Below are 18,487 nucleotides of genomic sequence, written 5' to 3'. Positions count from 1 at the left end.
ATGTAAGTCTGAAGCTCAGGGGAGGTGCAAGAATTGGGAGATAAAATCTGGGGAGTCATCAGCATAAGGATTCTAGCCAAGGAACAAGAGAAGACTACCACCTAGGGAGTGACAGAGAAAGGAGGCCAGGGGGATTGAGTCATGGGGAAAAACTATGACCTCTAGACGTCAGGAGAGGAGATGCGGCCAGCAAAGGAGAATGAAGAAGAAAACAGGAGAAACAGAAGCATGTAGTATCCCAGAAGCCAAGTGAAATGCAAAGGTAGTGTTAAGTAGAATATAATATTCTGAAGTGCTCAATTACTCACCTCAGGACAGTTAAAGTACCATGAGCCTCAGTATTTATACATAAATCAAGCTCACATATTCAACATCTTTCTTAAAAGTTATTTGTACCTGAGCAAAGTTCAGGATTCATTAAAGCCTGTACAAAATCAGTTCTTCAGTCACTTGAATTCAGTCACAAATACATAAATTCTGCTTTTTCAGCAATGGACATATATAACTTTGGAGTACTGGGTGATGATCTTGGGAATGTAGCAGTTAATATTCATTTACAACTTTTATAGAGTACTCAGTGTTCTGATAACAAAGCTAGATTACAAAGTTCTTTTACTTGGTCACTATGGCCTACTACCTGAGGAATGAAGTCTCCAAGTAAAAAAAAAAAAAAGGAGGGTGGATTTCTTCAGACAGGTTACTTTTTTTTTAAAGATACCAGATGGCTCAAAGAAAGGTCTGTGATAGAGGGAAAACCTCATTTAAAAAAAAAATTTAATAAAGTATAAAACTAACTAAAAAAGTAAAGCTTTTTCGGTATTTTCCTTAATGCAAAAGCATTATACAATAAACCCAAAAATAAAAAAGCTGTATTCTCACCTTACAAAGATAATCACTGTTAACATACTGCTATATATTCTTCTAGGCCTTTTTGTATTTTTTAAAAAGCTTTGTGAGACTTCTCTGCTATGAGCATAGATTCCTGTTAGACTTTCTAAGCCAGTTTTATTTTCGAATTTTTTCTTGCACTCCAGTTAAAGACATTTCATATCATGACACAATACAGATTCACACACATAGATGAGACTGAAACAAATTCAATAAAATACCCTTACTATTTCCACTGTTCTTATTTTTTAATCTTATTTTATTTCTTAAAAATGTAGATTCTTATAATTTAAAATCAGTTTATTCACTAAGTTGTTTTACTTGATTGACTTTGAAAAATACTAAAGAGCATATTCATATCAGAAATTTTCACAGCAGGCAAAGAAAACATTCTCTATTTCAAATGATTTGGATTTTTGTTGTAGAGCAAGATAAAAGGGAAATTAAAACATGAGTAAGACATCAGAAGACGGTACCACCTGACCAGGAGTCTTTAGCAAAATAATAAAATTAGGAATATATCTACACCTAATCTTTCCACACTTTTAAGGTCCTCTCCTCCTCACGGTTGAACACACTTCTGCAAATAAAGAAAACAAGAAATGTCCTTCCTCTGCAAAAGAGCTTCACTTTAAAATATACTTGACCTAAACACAACACAGAAGCACTTGCGTGTGATATAACAACATAAAAAATTATACTTGGACAGCAGAGAAATGGCTTCATATTTAAAAACTATAAAATCTGCTAATGAACCACAACTGATTCTGCTGCAGTTTTCTTAATGCATCCTTCCGTAAATGCACTTGCACTAGTTAATACAATGACGTATTTTATACTCTGAAAACACAAAATAATTCCTACATCCACTTGAAGGTTTATTCTTACTTCTATTCAAACCAGGTTTACAAAATATATTTTATATTTCAAATTAACATAATAAAGACAATAATTTGTGACATTAGTATCTACAGTTGAAGAGATGACTCTAAGGCCTCCTTTTAACATACTCTGGACTGAAAAAAAATAAGTTTTAGACACTCATTTAGAGGACCTTACATAGACTTTACTCAAAGGTATGGAGGAAACAGATTCATTAATGGGAAGCATTATCCAAACTGCTAAACTGGCCATGTATAAAGTAATACATCAGGGCCTTATTCACTGTGAAAGTCTGCTCTCAGCCCACATACAACACAACTATATTATGACCTCCACATTACTATTTTTTAGTAGAGTACCTGCTTTTTATTGTTTCTGTCTCTTCACCACCTGTCATTTCTTGCCACTCTTAACCATTTCATTTCTCTCAATCTGAGTGCTGTAAATTCCATTGTTCAAAGTATATATAAAATAAGAATAAAAGGCTTCTAAGTAAGGATCAGAGATGCCTCTTATTTGAGCAAAGTGTATGAACTTTAATATATGAACTTTATGGGGTGCCTGGGTGGCTCAGTCGTTAAGCATCTGCCTTTGGCTCAGGTCATGGTCCCGGGGCCCTGGGATCGAGCCCCACATCGGGCTCCCTGCTCGGCAGGAAGCCTGCTTCTCCCTCTCCCACTCCACCTGCTTGTGTTCCTGCTCTTGCTCTGTCAAATAAAATACTTAAAAAATATATATATATTTTATATATATATATACATACATATATGTGTGTGCGTGTGTGTGTGTGTGTGTGTGTGTATATATATATATATATATACACTTTATGATACCTATTTTGGCCCCCTATCAGATATTATTTGCTTATTAGATGATACTCAAATAGTATCATCCTTATTCAAACCTCCCAAAAACCCTACAAAGTGGTATTATTACCAGTCCAATTTTACAGATGAGAAAACTAAGCCACGGGGATACTAAACAATACATCGAAGGCCAAAGAACTAGAATGTGGCTGATTTTAATCTAGATAATCTGATTCCAGTGTGTGTGCTCCTAACTCTCCTTTTGGCAATATGCTCTGCTGCCCTATGACAATATGAATATCCCAGTGTGTTTAGTACCCTCAGCTTGAATATCTCTGACAATCCTTTGGGGAAAAGAAATAGGAATAACTGCATCAATTAGCTGATGCTCAGGAGATCAGAAGCCTGAACTACCACCTTTCGCTTCTCAAAAGTTGTTCCAAAAAACATAATTGAGCCATGGAAGTAAAGAAAAGCCAGAGGAACACCAGTGGGTCAACAAAGCTGTTCAGGAAGTTTTCAGAGGTCTAGCCTTGTCTAAGATTACACCATGCCTGTTCTATAGTGAATCCAAATCCAAGACTCTCCATTACCATTTGAAGATCTACTTGCCAAGGATGATTTAGGACTGTTCCTTTTGAGATGCAGACCTAAATGATCTCTCTGAATGCCTGCTGCATGTTGTAGATTTCAATAAATATTCCCTGAGTAAATGTGGGGTAGGTATTTTCTGCTCCCTGCTGCCATACCAAACTACTAGCTCATCTGACTCTCAATTATATCTTAGCTCCTTGAAAGCAAAAAATGCCTTATCACTGTTATATCCTCGGTGCCCAGCACCACTCCTGGCAATGGATGGCATTCAATAAATGATTGGTAAATAAACGAGAATAAAAACAAATGTTCCTAACACAAAGCAATATTAACCCAGATGTTTCTCCTCAATTTGAGACTCAACAGGTGAGAGTATTCTCAATGAAAGTTAAGAATTCTTTATCATTGTACTATTTTTTTTAAAGATTTTATTTATTTATTTGACAGAGTGTGAGACAGCGAGAGAGGGAACACAAGCAGGGGGAGTGGGAGAGGGAGAGGGAGAAGCAGGCTCCCCGTGGAGCAGGGAGCCCGATGCAGGGCTTGATCCCAGGACCCTAGGATCACGACCTGAGCCGAAGGCAGACGCTTAATGACTGAGCCACCCAGGCGCCCATCCCATTGTACTATTTTTTTTATTCAATTCATTACCTATTTTCCCACAAGTGGACCTTTCTTAAATGTGTATGTGACACATGGTACATATCTATTTACAGAAAGAGACCTTATGTGCAAACTAATGGTGAGAGCAAAATTAAACCAGAGCCAGGTAAAAGCCCTCTCCCCCATACCTGCTGCATTCCTAAATACCACAATGTACTACCACCATCAAAGAAATGATGCTCTATATTTTTAAAGTATTACCCATTTTTACAGACAGTTAACATACAGTTTCCAATTATGAGATGCTGAAAAGCACTAAGACTATAAATGTTTCCGAGATTATAAAAACCTTGTAGTATGTTGAATTTAAAGAACTGTACATGGCAACATAATTTAAATTTGTGCTGCACTAAAGAAGTCGACGAATAAAGCACTATGCTAAGTGCTCATATATATTATCTCATTTAACTATCATAAACAAGTCCTTGAGGTATGTACAACTATTACCATTTTAAAGATAATGCCACTAAGAATCAAGGTCACACATCTAGCCAGTAAGCATTGGAACCAGAACTGAAACCCAGCTTTGACTGATATTCAAGCTTGTAACTGCTTAAAACTCCACACCCTACAGTATATCCTCAACAAAACAACTCTTGAATTTTCTGAATCACACTAATTTTAACACTGTGATAACATTCCATATTTATTTTTAACTTCATCATTCTAAGACATAAAATTAAGGAAAACTGTTTACCTTCATGAGCTCTACACCTACTTTCCCAATTTAACCACTAAAATCTTGAATCATATAGAGGCCGTTTGTCACCAACTTCCCCTTTTCTGAAAATTACGACTTCGCTCCTCCATACTATGAAAACACCGCTGGCATCTACTACTGTGTTCTGTATAAAACTCGCCACAGCTATTAGTGGCAGTGATCACTACCTTGGTGACACTGTGGAGTCTTAGAAGACTTGTACTCTCTAATGCTTGTTCTAAAGGTTTTTATAGTATCTACCGCATGAAATGTTGAGTAAAAACATCTAGGAAAAACAAGGAAATTAAGTGATTAAATATAGTAAATTTCTCTGCATGGAACAGCTCTTTCAGAAGATCGATTGTATGCTATTTTTGTTCCAAAAGAGCAAGGAAGCCAGTTTGCAGATTTTATTCGTTTATATGCCAACAGGCTAAACATCAACATTGAAGGAATCAAACAGTCTTCTGTTTTTCTTAGTACTCAAAAAACAGAGAAAAGAACCAACTTCATTCACCATGGCTTACATATTATTTAGATGTTTTTTCCTTGTATACTTTTCTGACTTACTTCCACCCAAAACCTCAATGAATTTTGAATCATGGGCCATAAATGGTGGTATAAAGTAAACCAAATATCTTTTCTTTCTGCTTTTTTCTTAGGGACAAAAGGAAATTTGGAGGTTCTGCAGAAACATCCTCAAATAAGCAGGACTTCTGGACACTGCTGATGATGTAGAAAGCTGGAGAACATAATTTCCACCCATAACACATAAAAAATAAAAGGTGGAAAATGTGCACAATCACAAATTTTCTTGAACTCATCAGAGAAGCAAGTCACTGGACAAGCAACTAACCCTAAATCTAAGGAAAGAAGACAGGGTCCTCTTACTCGATATACTTCAAGTCTTCTTCTCTCTCTCCATACTCAAATCACTTGACAAGTTCCACTGACCTTCATACCTGAGTATCTTTTCAATCTGTCTAGTATTCCCCATCCCTAAAGATACTCCAGGTTAAACCCATTCATACCAATGCCTAGATTACTATAAAAACCCATCTAACTGGCCTCTCTGTGTTGTTTACTTTCTTTTCATTCTTCACCTTACATCAAGAATGACCCATTTAAAACAATTAGCTGCTCAGGCTTCCCCCTCCCTAAAATCTTTCAATGACTTCCCATCATTCTTATGATAAAATCAACTTTTTAAACATGGCTTACAAGACTCTTTTTAACCTGGCTCCAATCAATTTCTCTTAGCTTTTGTCATTTCTGTCTTCATATGCCATACAGCCACATCAAACTTCTTTCAGGTTCTTGAACTCTCCAGGTTATTGATTTTCGGAGGCGGGGGGGGGGGGGTTCATCTTTTTCATCATCTTTCATCTCTACACAATCTCTTCCCTCTACCTAGTCTACTCCCCTGCAGCCTCCTAACCACTTCACCTAATTTCTACTTAACCTCTAGGTCTCTACATTATTCTTTGTTTAAGAGCCTTACCTAATCATTTTAGATTAGGTGAGGTGTCTTTGCCATATACCTCTCCTGTTACAGCTCTTACATTTGACTACAATTACTTCTTTAATTCTCTGGTCTTCACTACTGTACTATATGTTCATTAGAGAAGGAATTATGTCTTCCTGCCCATCACTGTATCCCCCACACCTGGACATATAGCATAGAATCAAAATAATTTTTTCTTTTTTTGTATAATGAATGAATGAAAGAACAAACAAAAGTAACAGTTTGGGAGTAGAAATTGAAAAGGACAGATTTAAATGAGATTCTGATCAACAAAAATCCCATACCAAAATCACATCCTCAAATAAGTAGAACTTCTGGACACTATGGTGTAGAAAGCTGGAGAATGTCATTTCCACCCTTAACAAACAAAATTAAATGTGGAAAATGTGCACAATCACAGATTTTATTGAACTCATCAGAGGAGCAAGGTCACAGGACAAGCAACTAACCCCCAATCTAAGGAAAGAAGCCAGGGTCCTCAAAGAGAGATGAAACATGAACACTTCCTTACCCGCAGTGAACACCAGACATCATAAAAGCCACTATGAAGAACTCAGTTAAAGTGTTTTAAAAGTTGCTAAAGGCCAAATGTGCACTACCAGAAGACAGAACCCTTGGCAAACACAGGAAGGAGGGGGATTCTCACCACTCACAGAATCTTTTCCATAGACCTCACTGAAGGCTCAAAAGACTAAGGATAGGCAAGAGACAGGGAAGTCTAAGTCTAGCCTTGTGCTGCAGACTTGGGAGAAAGAAAGAGCAGCCCATGTGGGAAAAGTACCAAGCCCCACCTGGATCCTTCTAGCCTACCTCCCCTACAGGGAAAAAAGCCTTAAGTAACTGGGGAAAGGTAGCAAATCCTGTTGCCCTCAGGCAGCAGGTTAAGGTCCACTGCAGCTAGGGAAAGTAAACAAAACAAAAACAATAACACATCTACGCCTAAAGGGGCAAGAGTGCTGAAAAAGCCCCACCTCTGAGACTCAGGGGAAAGCATCTACCTAAAACTGAGACTGAAACAAACCAACAAAAAATGCCATGCCCTCTTCCTCTTCCCCCAACAACAGGCTAGTAAGACATAACAGCAATTGACTACTGTGGGAAGAACAAAAGCACAAAGACCTCTCTGAGATGCAAGTTCAGGGGAAGATCCAAAGCCGAGGGGAGAGCAGACATTAAGAGAAACTCTTCGGCAAGCCAAATCCCACCCTAAACACAAACTAACACAAGAGAAAGTTGAAGCCTATGATCAAACCCAAACTCAGCTCAAAATCCTGACCAGATTGGGCTAGCTCAAAGCCCTCTCCCCTAAACACACACACACACACACACACACCTCAGCAAAAGATAAAGCACACTCATTTCCAGGCATAAATACTATTTATACTCTATACAAAACATTCAGATTTTAACCAAAAAAAAACATAAGAAAGGGCAAAAACACAAAAATCAAAAATGAAACAAACATAACCTGCACTGTTATGAGACAAAGGAACCAAAAGAACCAGATTCAGTATGACCCTAATGTTGAACCTATTGTACATGGAATTTAAAATAATTATGATTATGTTAAAAGTTCTAAAGGCAAATGTGGACAACATGTACAAGCAGATGGGCAATTTAAGCATAGAGGCAGAAACTAGAAGAACCAACCAAATGGAAATGCTAGAAATAAAAACACAGTAAAAGAGAAAAAGCCGTCAATGACCTTATCAGTGGACTCAACACAGCCATGGAAAGAATAAGTAAAGAGGGGTCAACAGAAATTACTCAAACTGAAACAAACAACAAAAAAAAAAGAGAATGAAAACAAAACAGAAGACAGCATCCAAGTACTATGGGAAAACATCGAAAGAGTCCAACATATGTGTACTTGAAATCCCAAGAAACAGAAGAGAGAGAAGATGTGACAGAGCAATCTTTAAAAAGGTAATAGCCAAGGGGCGCCTGGGTGGCTCAGTCAGTTAAGCGGCTGCCTTCGGCTCAGGTTATGATCCTGGAGTCCTGGGATCGAGTCCCGTATCGGGCTCCCTGCTCAGCAGGGAGTCTGCTTCTCCCTCTGACCCTCCCCCCTCTTGTGCTCTCTCTCACCTTCTCTCTCTCAAATAAATGAATAAAATCTTTAAAAAAAATAAAAATAAATAAAAAGGTAATAGCCAAAATTTTCTAAAATAAAGTATGTCTAACCACAGATCCAAAAGGTTCAAAGAACACCAAGCATTGAACACCAAGCATCAAACAAACAACAACAGAAACCAACACCTAGACACATCATATTTAAATTCAGGAAAAAAGAACTAAAGATAAAAAGCTTAAAGGCAGCCATAGTGAAAAAGACCTATTATATACAGAGGAACAGAACAAGAACTTTTAGAAACTATGAAAGCCAGACATCATTAAAGTGCTGAGAGAAAAAACGGTCAACTTGAATTCTACACCCAGCAAGAATATCTTTCGAAACTGAAGAACAAAAAATTTCTCAGCCAAACAAAATATAATTCACCATAGCAAAAGACCAAAGAAGATAAAATATATAATCATCTCAATAAATGCACAAAAAGTAGGACAAAATTCAATATTCATCCATAACAAAAAAAACTCTCAGCAAGCTAGGAACAAAAGGGAACTTCTTCACCTTGATAAAGGATATCTACAAAAAGCCAAAACACAAAAATGAAACCATGGAAAAAACATACAGCTTGCATCACACTTGATGGTGAAAAATCAATTGCTTTCCTCCTAAAATCAAAAACAAGGTAAGGATGATCACTCTCACTACCTCTACTCTACTCAACAGTGAAATGTAGGTTCTAGCCAACGCAATAAGGCAAGGTGGAAAAAACAAAAAAAAGACATCCAGATTGGAAAGAAACAAAATTGTCTTTGCAGAATTACCTTCTACATATAAAATCCCACAGAATTTACAACAAAGCCAGTAGAACTAATAAGTGAGTTTAGCAAGGTAACAGGATATAAATAGTAGTTCTATGTGCTATCAATGAACAAATAAAAACAGAAAATGTAAAGAGTACCACTTACAACATCACTCAAAAACATGAAATACTTAGGTATAAATCTAACAAAATATATGTAGTATCTATGCTGAAAACCGTAAGACACTGATAAAAGAAATCAAAGAATATCTAAATCAAGTTCATGAATGGGAAGCTTCAATATCAAGATGTCAATTCTCCCCAAATTGTCTTTACATTTCAATCAGAATCCCAAAAGGGATTTTATAGAAATTAGCAAGCTCATTCTCAAACAAATAGACAGGCAAAGAAACCAGAAAAGCCAAAACAATTTTGAAAAAAGAACAAAGTTAAGACAATTTACTCTACCTTACCTGATTACTATATAGTAATCAAACCAGTGTGATATCGGAGAAAGGATAAATCAACAGATCAATAGATCTGGGGGAAGATCAACAGAATGGGGGGAAAATTCCAGAAACTGACCCACACATATATGATCAGCTGATTTTCAACAAAGGTACAAAAGAAATTCAATGAAGACAGTCTTTCCAATAAATGATGCTGAAACAATTAAAAATTCATATTGATAACAGGAAGATAATTTCTATCCATACCTCACACCATATACAAAAACTAACTCAAAATGAATCACAGACCTAAATATAAAACCTAAAACTATACCATTACTAGAAGAAAATATAGAAGGAAATCTTTTTGACTTTGGGTTAAGCAAAGATTTATTAGATACAACACCAAAAGCATGATCCATAAAATAAGAAAAAAATGTTTAAATGAATAAAGTGGACTTCAGCAAAATTAAGAACTTCTGTTTCTCAAAGACACTGTTAAGAGAATGAAAAGACAAATCACAGACTAGGAGAAAATATTTGCAAAATGTGTATCAGATAAAGAACTTTATCCAGAATACATAATGGCCTCTCAAAATTCAATATCCAAAAACAAACAACATTTTGAACAATACTTTACCAAAGAAGATATAAAGATGGCAAATAAGCACACCACAATGCTCAACATCATTTACCACTAGGGAAATACAATTCCATTTATAAGAAATTCTGAAAAAAGCAAAACTTAAGGGACAAAAAATATATCAGTAGCCGCCAGAAGCTCAAGTTCAGGTGAGGGGTTGATTACAAAGGGGCAGAGGAATTTTTTGGATTGATGGAACTGTTCTGTATCTTAATTGTGTGGGAGTTACAGGACTGCATGCTTTTGTCAAAACTGACACAATATACTCTAAGAAAAGTAAATTATACTGTATGTAAATTATATATTAATTTAATGAAAAAAAAATCACATCCTCTAGAAATTCCTATCAAAATATAGGTGACTGTACTGACTTCTTAATTCCTGATTCTTGGCTTTAAGAAGCCAGTGAGTAATTTGCCCAACCTTAATGAAGTTACATTAGTAAGACTAAAGACCAATTTGTTTCTTAAAACTTGAGGCTATAGTCTTTCCTAATTTAATTCTGCAGTCATTACTTAAAACTTCCACTGACTCACTCAATTTAGCATGAGTAAAGATTGTAAAACCTAGTCTATTATCTATTCTATATATAACCAAACCACACAATCTTTGCATTGCACCCAGGGAGATATATCAAACTATTTTTAATCTGGATAGTTTTGTTCTGAACAACCTTAGAGAAGAGGACACTGAGAATATTCTAAGATACTCTGGTAATTCCAAATAACTTTAGGCACATCAATATATAATACTTTTATCTAAAACATACCTTCTTTTCATAATCCCTTGCTCAAAACCTTAGTGACTCACCAGTCTACAAGATATAAAATACTCTTACCCAGGATTCAAGGTTCTCCAAAATTTGGTGTCACTCTACTGTTCCAATCATATTTCTATCACTCTCAGACACAAATCCTCCATTCTGCATCAGATGGCTTCATGATCTGTTCACTCCAATTTCTGAAATGCTCTCCTTGAATTATCTCAGTCTAAACGCACCTCCTAGTCACTATTCCTTCAAAAGACTTATCTCAGATCCAGCTTTTTCCTTCAACTGTTTGAAGACACGTTGATTTCACCCTTCTGTGAATTCATGCACATTCATATCTACGGTATTCATGTCATTATATACTAACATATTCTTCTTTAAATGTTTCACCGAATGTCACCTCATATTCTGTAATATAGTTTTTTGAGAACAAATACTATTTCTCACATGCTTCTTGTATCTTCAGGAACGTAACAAGTACTCAATAAATATCCCAAGAAAAAACATTAATGTGAAAGTTAATATAAAAGTAAATTTAGGGGTGCCTGGGTGGCTCAGTCAGTTAAGCATCCAACTCTTGATCTCAGGTCAGGTCTTGATCTCAGTCAGGGTCATGAGTTCAAGCCCTGTGTTGCGCTCCATGCTGGGCGTGGAACCTACTTAAAAAAAATAATTTTAAATCACTTTAAATTTTAAATTAATTAATTTTAAATTAATTTAAAATATTTAACTTCCTGGAAAAGCTTATTTTAAAGCTTGAGAAACTGAAGCCAAGAGCACTAGCCTTTGCTTCCCGAGGTCTGTGCTGTATCACATTCATCTTCATAGTTCCAGGGTTGAACAGAGTGCCAGACACATGGAAAATACTTAATATTCAAATATTTTACTAAATTTCATTTTCTAAGGCCAAAGCAAGAACTGAAATCCTGGAGTTCTACCCCAATCCTCCCAAGATTATATTAGTGCCTTGAAATGTTCTCTAATTTTTCATATGTGTTCATAGATTCTCCCCGGATAGGGAGAGTTTAATTTCACAAAAACAAAAGCTATACTTTCCCCTCCTTTTAAAGCTCACAGAGCAACCACAGTGCTGAGCACATGCAGAGTAGGTAGGCAATATTTCTATCAGATTTCTTAAAAGCAACATAAAGGCAGCTCATATATACTTTTCTGCCCCATGTAAAAACATACTAGTTACTCTTCCTACTGGGAAGATTTATTTTTCATCATCTTTGGCAAAAATTCTAGAATGCTATCTGCCAGGTCCATTGCCCCAATAAATATGCATCCACAAGCAATTATGGAGATAGATAGCTTATGGGGAGGGGGCACTCTTTGGTCAGGTCCCAATGCTGGCCTGTGGTTAGGGGGAAGGGAAAGTGGGGGGAGGGGTGTGGCCCCATGATTAATCACTGCCCACTTTGCTTAGGGGTATTTATCACAGCCCGCTGTCAGGTAAATCACTGGAAAAACACCTCTTCAGTAATTAATGTGAAGTGACGGATGGACAGCCCCTGGGCCCATTAATCAGGAACATCAGCAGCCTACTGAGATTATGAATGTCAGGATGCATAAACTGCCGGTGGATCAATAGGCCCAGGAATTCATCCAAGGCTCTCATTTCCGAGGCATCTCCGGTACATTAGGCTCCCCCGACCCCTCCCCCAATCTGAAATGAAAAGCAAAGCTTCAGAACAAAGAGCAGGAGCTGAGGTCTGAAGGGACCACTGCAAGAAAACAGTCAAGGAAGCTGGCCAGGGTAGGAAAGGTACCAGGACAGGCAACATGAGCACAGAGCTATACCCACAGTCCCTGCCTTACAATGGTTTGACTTAATTTTACAACTTTACAACCGTGGGAACACATATGTATTAAGTAGAAACCATATTTTGAATTGTGAATTTTCATTTCTTCCTGGGCTAGCAAGCAATATGCGGTACAATACTTTCTGGTGATGCTTGCTGGTCAGCGGCAGTGAGCCGCAGCTCCCCATCAGCCTCGCCATCATCACAAGGATAGACAACTGATACACTTACAGCCACCCTGCACCTCTTCCCTTTCAGTACAGTACTCAATACATCACAAGAGATATTCAACACTCTATTATAAAACAGGCTTTGTGTTGGATGATTTTGCTCAACTACAGGCTAATGTAAATGAGAGCATTTAGATTAGGCCATGCTAAGCTCTGATGTTCAGTAAGGTAGGTATATTAAACATACTTTCAACTTATGATATTTTCAACTTACAATGGGTTTATCAGAACATAACCGCATCGTTAGTCAAGGAGATCTGTACTGACCAAGAGGCTCTTAGACAGCTCAGGGCCCTGGAAGAGCATGGAAGGAGGAAGATGACAGTTAACAGTCAATCACTCAGAGCCTGATTATCCATTTTAGGAGTAATCCAGCTTCTTGCTTCTAGTCTTTTAGCCATTTTTCTATCCATATTTTCTTTTCTTTCCTTCATATTGACACCACTAATATAAAGTAGAGAGAAATAAGAGAAAGAAAATTCAATTTCTGCTACCTAACAACCTAGGTACAAATTTCAATTTAATAGGAAAAAATTTGTACAAAATAAAATCACTGAATTATCCTCAAATTAATTTAGCCTTATCCCTCAATACTATGACAAACTGGGAATTGCCAAAAGTACCCAGTGTTTTCAATGGAGAAAAAGGTGGTCATCCTGATTCATTAGCATTTACAAAGCATTCTGCCAATATAAGATATAGGTCAAAGGCTACACTGTGGCGGGATTCCAGCAAAATGAAATCAGGTCTTAATTCTCTTTCTTCTCCAAGCCAAACAAAAAACTCTCCATCAAAAGGATCTGTTCAACTTGTAAAACAGTATGGAGCAAAAAGAACATTACTGTTTGCTGATCACCCCAAGTTTATCAAATTTTGTATGGGAAGTATGGCTGTGCTCTGGTCTCTACTGAACACATTCTAGGCTTGCACTGACGGGAATGAGACTGCACTTGCTGCCACATCCCGCCAATTCCCAGCGCTGTGCTTTGTGGTCAGACTCAGGCCAGGGCTGCAATTGTTGGTCAGAAAGTGTCTCAGAGTTACGGCTGCCTGTTCCGCTAAATCTCATTTCATCCTACTGATGGATGGATGGATAGATGGCTGCTTGGTGAAAGCAGCGTTATCAGGCAGCTTCTATGGAGCCTCTGAATGATGGATAGCCCTCTTTCTACTTTCTCCAAACCACCATCGATCCAAGCCATATTTCAGCGGTCAGAAGCCCAGTAATATTAAGACACACAATCAGGTTAAGTTACTTGCAGTGTAAACCTCTAGAACAGAAATTCTAACACCTCTGCTTTGCTGTCATGAACTAGGCTGAAAATGTTACAGTTTCATTCTTTCTAGCTGCTATCCCAATGCATTCCAACAGCTCAAAGCCCAAAGGGAACAGCTGGGCTCCATTCCTAGGAGCACTCGGAAAGCTAGCTTGCCTGCCAAATTTTTTACTAGCCAGTTCCGTGAAATGAACTCTGCAGTATTAGTGCACAGATCTGTGAATATGTGTACCCAGTGGAGTGTAAAGCCATCAGAACCATACAAACCATGTAGGGTTTGTCAGTAATAAAAATCACTAGCCTCAAATGTGTGGAGCCTTGGGTATACCAAGCAGACCCTGCCTACCAACACCAAGGATGGTGCTTAATTAAAGCCAGGATAATCCCCAAATTCTGTTTCTATCCAGTCTGCCTGGCTGGCTTCTACTCTCTTGTGTACATATCAAATCATAAGTACTAATCCTTGCTCATTTTCACAAGCACACTCCTGCATTCATTTGCTCTGTCGCCTTCTAGACACTCAGCTTGTCTATTTGGACTCCATGCCCTCTTTGTTCCTTCCACATTATCCAGTGCTCTCAGACAGCAATTCAGACTCATATAACTGGACTCTGTATCAAAGTTATTTTCACTTGTGTAGCTGGAAGAAACGGATTCGGACTCCAGCTTTTTGATATAGATTCCCTTTGTCATACAGATGCCCTCTTTTTTCAAGCTAATTTATCCCCAAATGACTTCCCCTATGAATGCTTCATTATCAGCTATACCCCAAATCAGCCTGGCCTGGTTCTGCCTAGTATGGCCCCTCTTGGTTGACTTGTTGCACCCTGAGCCTATGGTCTAGAGAATTTGTTTGTGGGGTTAGAAAAATGTCTCAGTGGAGTGTTGTTCTTCTTGCTCTTATGTAGTTTACTTTAATATTTTAACATTAATGCCTTAACAACACTTATAGTCCTGTTTCTTGCCCCCCCAAAAAAGAAATATTATGTACTATTTTTATAAGATACTACTTAATTATAATGTATCAAGAATATCACTGCCCTTCACATAAATATTAAAGAATTTTTACAGAATCTTAGAATTACACTACTGAAAGGGATTGTATAGGTCAGAATTCAACATCTTTTTTTTCCAAATAAGGAAACTGAGGATCTGAGGTTGTGATGTCCATGGTTAAATAGATATTAAGTGACAAAGAAAGGCTGGAACCTAGGTTTTAATTATAAGTGCTATGCTCATTCTATTATATTTCTCAGACATTTCACTTTCATCCTTGGGATTTCAAAGACAATGGAGATAATTAGGGTTGAGTATCATTTGTGTGCGTGCCTGTGTATTTGGGGGGAAGAAGGTGACCAAAAATAACTGAATCTGGTCACCCATACTATGCCTCCCATCAAAGTTGCCCATGGGTCATCTGAGAGCCACTCACTATCTTGGAGAACAAAATTTAATGAATCCCTAACAACTAGAAACCTCTACTCTTCTCCCTTCTTACATATTTCTCACAGTCCTATCTAGAAGGTTGAAAATAACAAAAGCAGAAATATATTTAATCCAAGTAGAATCAGAAAAGAAGCTCCATAACTTATTTAAACTAAATGGATATAAAAGCAACGTGACCTCCTCATTTCCAAGGACGCTGGCTACCTTCTTGTTAAAACATAGCACAAGCTGACTGATGGACTTCAAACTCTGGTGGCCAAAATGTGTCACTGCTGCATTTCCCAACTGCCAAGCTACCTCCGTATCTATCTTAAAAGCTTCCAGATGAAAAAGATCTTTGAAAACCAAGTGGTATCACCTCCTCATTTTAAAGATGAAGAAAGTGGTCGAGGAATTCATCTAAGAGTAGGAAATGAGATCAGAACCCATGTCTCATATCAACTAAAACTAGTAGTTTTATCCTCATCATAGTTGCCTTACCCAGTTTTTCACCCCGTATGTGCTCCAGAAATACTAGCTGAACAAAAGTTAATCAGGAAGTTAATTATGCTGCAAAAATAATCACATAATGCAGACCAAAACCAAATATATTACCCACACTAATGCTCATCTCCATTAGTATAAATGATCAGGAAGACTTTTCCATCCCATTCCCACAAAAAAGTGCCTCATACACTAGACAGGAACTCTACTATGACTATTCTTAACACCAGACAAAACATTTCTCCTAAGAATTTTTAAAAAGGCACTTCCTCAGAAAAAACAGCTTGTGTTAAGTGAGTAATAAGAAATGACAATACTCTGAACTCTTATTTTATTTCTGTAAACTCCCTAAGTTCACAAAAAGGCTGTTTTATTTGCATTAACCAAATACATTTTAAAATAATTTTTTATATTTATTTGCAAGGCTATCTTATTAAGTCAACATAACAATCCTTTCATGAAAAAAAGTCTTTTTACAGAGTTTCTATTTGGTTAAGATCTATTAAGCCATGTCTAAGAGAACAATGACATATTTTTCAAAATCTGCTGCTGTGAACTATATCTAATTATGTTTTCTGTTTCATTAAAGTTTAGGCCCTACAAGCAAAACTGAAGAAGTGGTAGAGTAGTACCAAGAATAGTAGCAGAGGAAGAAAAAGAGGAAAAAATAACCAACTACCATTTAATGAGTATTTACCATGTGACAGGGACTACCCTAAATATTTTATATATATGTATAATTAATATATATATTATATATATATATATACACATATATATATATATATATAATTGCAAAGGGGGTGGAATCCCTATGTTAGAGATAACAGTCACAACTCTGTCTCTCTCTCCTCCCTCCCTGTAGCTATGCTACCAAGTGTAAAGGCCAAATGTGGCTAGTAAGAATCTGAAAAACCAAAAGAAGCAAGTTTCACTTCAAAGCAGGCAAAGAAAACATTAGAAAATTAACAAATATAGCTTCTCTTATATGCAGATTGAAGGTTTACTAATTAGTGATTCAAGAAAAACAAATATATATATATAAATACATATGTAAGAGATCTCATTTGATTCCAACTATAATACTATGAGGTGCTTATTATTATCCCAGTTATACAAATGAGAAACCCGAAGCTTAAGTAATTCAAGATCACACAGTTCTGAACACCAGTTAGGATTTCAAAGTCCCTGCATTTAACTGCTACAATACACTGCATGATATTCAGCAGGATGGTCTCTTACAATAATGTATTAATTTCATAAATATTCACAATTTGCTTCTGTATAAATACAAAAACAACCAAACAGAGTTCAAAGACCGCTGCAGTAAAACAAGAAAACCGAGGATAAGAATGAAAGAACCTGAATGCTTTCATGGCATGCCTATTTCCAATAACCTTCCAGCCTTAAAAGTGCTGACAATAATAATTCACTATTGTCTCTGAAACTTCCTCATTCACCTTGCCTCACCCTCAAAGCCATATGGTGAAGAATCTCACCAGGTGTCAGGAGAGGAACTCCCTCTCTTCTATTCCCCACAAGAATAATCTCTGTACTTCTTCGTCCCAACTCCCCCAACCATTTGAAAACATTGTCCTTCTCTACATACTTCCCTTTCTCCAGAAGCACATGTGAACATGGGAACAGCAACCAGTGAAACTGGTAACACAAGTCTTAGACTGAAAGAAGCTTCAAAGCAGAATGTAGAGTGCACTTTCAAACCTGAGTCTAAAAATAGAAGAAACTTGTACATCAAATACCTACTGAAGACAGTATTTTCAGATATAATCTTAAACAGGATATAATAGCTACAGTATTTTATTATTAGTCTGTGTTGGAGATTTATAGCCTTTGCCTCTCTACATGCAGTTGCACAAGAATACAGCTTGCATAACTGGAAAAAATATTTCATGAAAAATCTGATTTTCAAGACAATGAAACTATATATAGGATACATGATTCCAGTAGGATCGTCGGGGCACCAAAACACATAAACAAACCACGGCACGAAAAGGCTTTTCTCACAATGAAACACAATTCATGTCCTCAAGTTATTTTACACTCCAGTGACTAGAGTCGCCATGCATCGGCACCAACTGATTTCACGCTTTATAGGCTGGGAAAAAGTCTGAAGCTTAGTCTCTTTCACACTCCACTGACATGGTAACCCCATAGTTCACCAACTTAACTGTTCAAAGTTTAATGTTAGTGCACCTTTTATTGACCACCTCAAAAGGCAGTCAGACCAAAACTTTAATATAACTCAACAACAGCAATATAACATGTAATAGAAAGGTGGAGAGGAAATTCTGCTTCCTACTCTGCATATATACCTGGGGAAAAGAGAAAGGAAAAACTCCCTCCTAAAACTTCTTTCCCTTACTAGACATCTGGAGGTTGGTCTGTATTTCTAGACTTATTAGAAATTAGTTCCTCTCCTGGGTCTATCCTGGGTTT

The 18,487-nt window shown here is 37.1% G+C and overlaps 1 protein-coding gene across 5 annotated transcripts in view; it reads right to left on the bottom strand.

Annotated features, from left to right (window-relative positions):
* The window catches only part of R3HCC1L (R3H domain and coiled-coil containing 1 like), an 85,209-nt gene that overhangs the window by 45,499 nt on the left and 21,223 nt on the right, over positions 1 to 18,487 (bottom strand). Inside the window, exon 1 of one of the 5 annotated variants that reach the window (XM_032432358.1) lies at positions 10,859 to 11,311. The exons of the other annotated variants lie outside the window; for them this stretch is intronic. The gene's annotated coding sequence lies outside the window, so the exon portion shown is untranslated. Of the gene's footprint in view, positions 1 to 10,858; positions 11,312 to 18,487 lie in introns of those variants that run through there. 5 annotated transcript variants of the gene reach the window in all.

Source organism: Phoca vitulina, unplaced genomic scaffold (assembly GCF_004348235.1).
Source record: "Phoca vitulina isolate PV1807 unplaced genomic scaffold, GSC_HSeal_1.0 scaffold48, whole genome shotgun sequence".
Taxonomy (NCBI): Eukaryota; Metazoa; Chordata; class Mammalia; order Carnivora; family Phocidae; genus Phoca; species Phoca vitulina.
The sequence above is the reverse complement of the archived record's forward strand: the minus strand, read 5'-3'. Positions and strand labels throughout refer to the sequence as shown.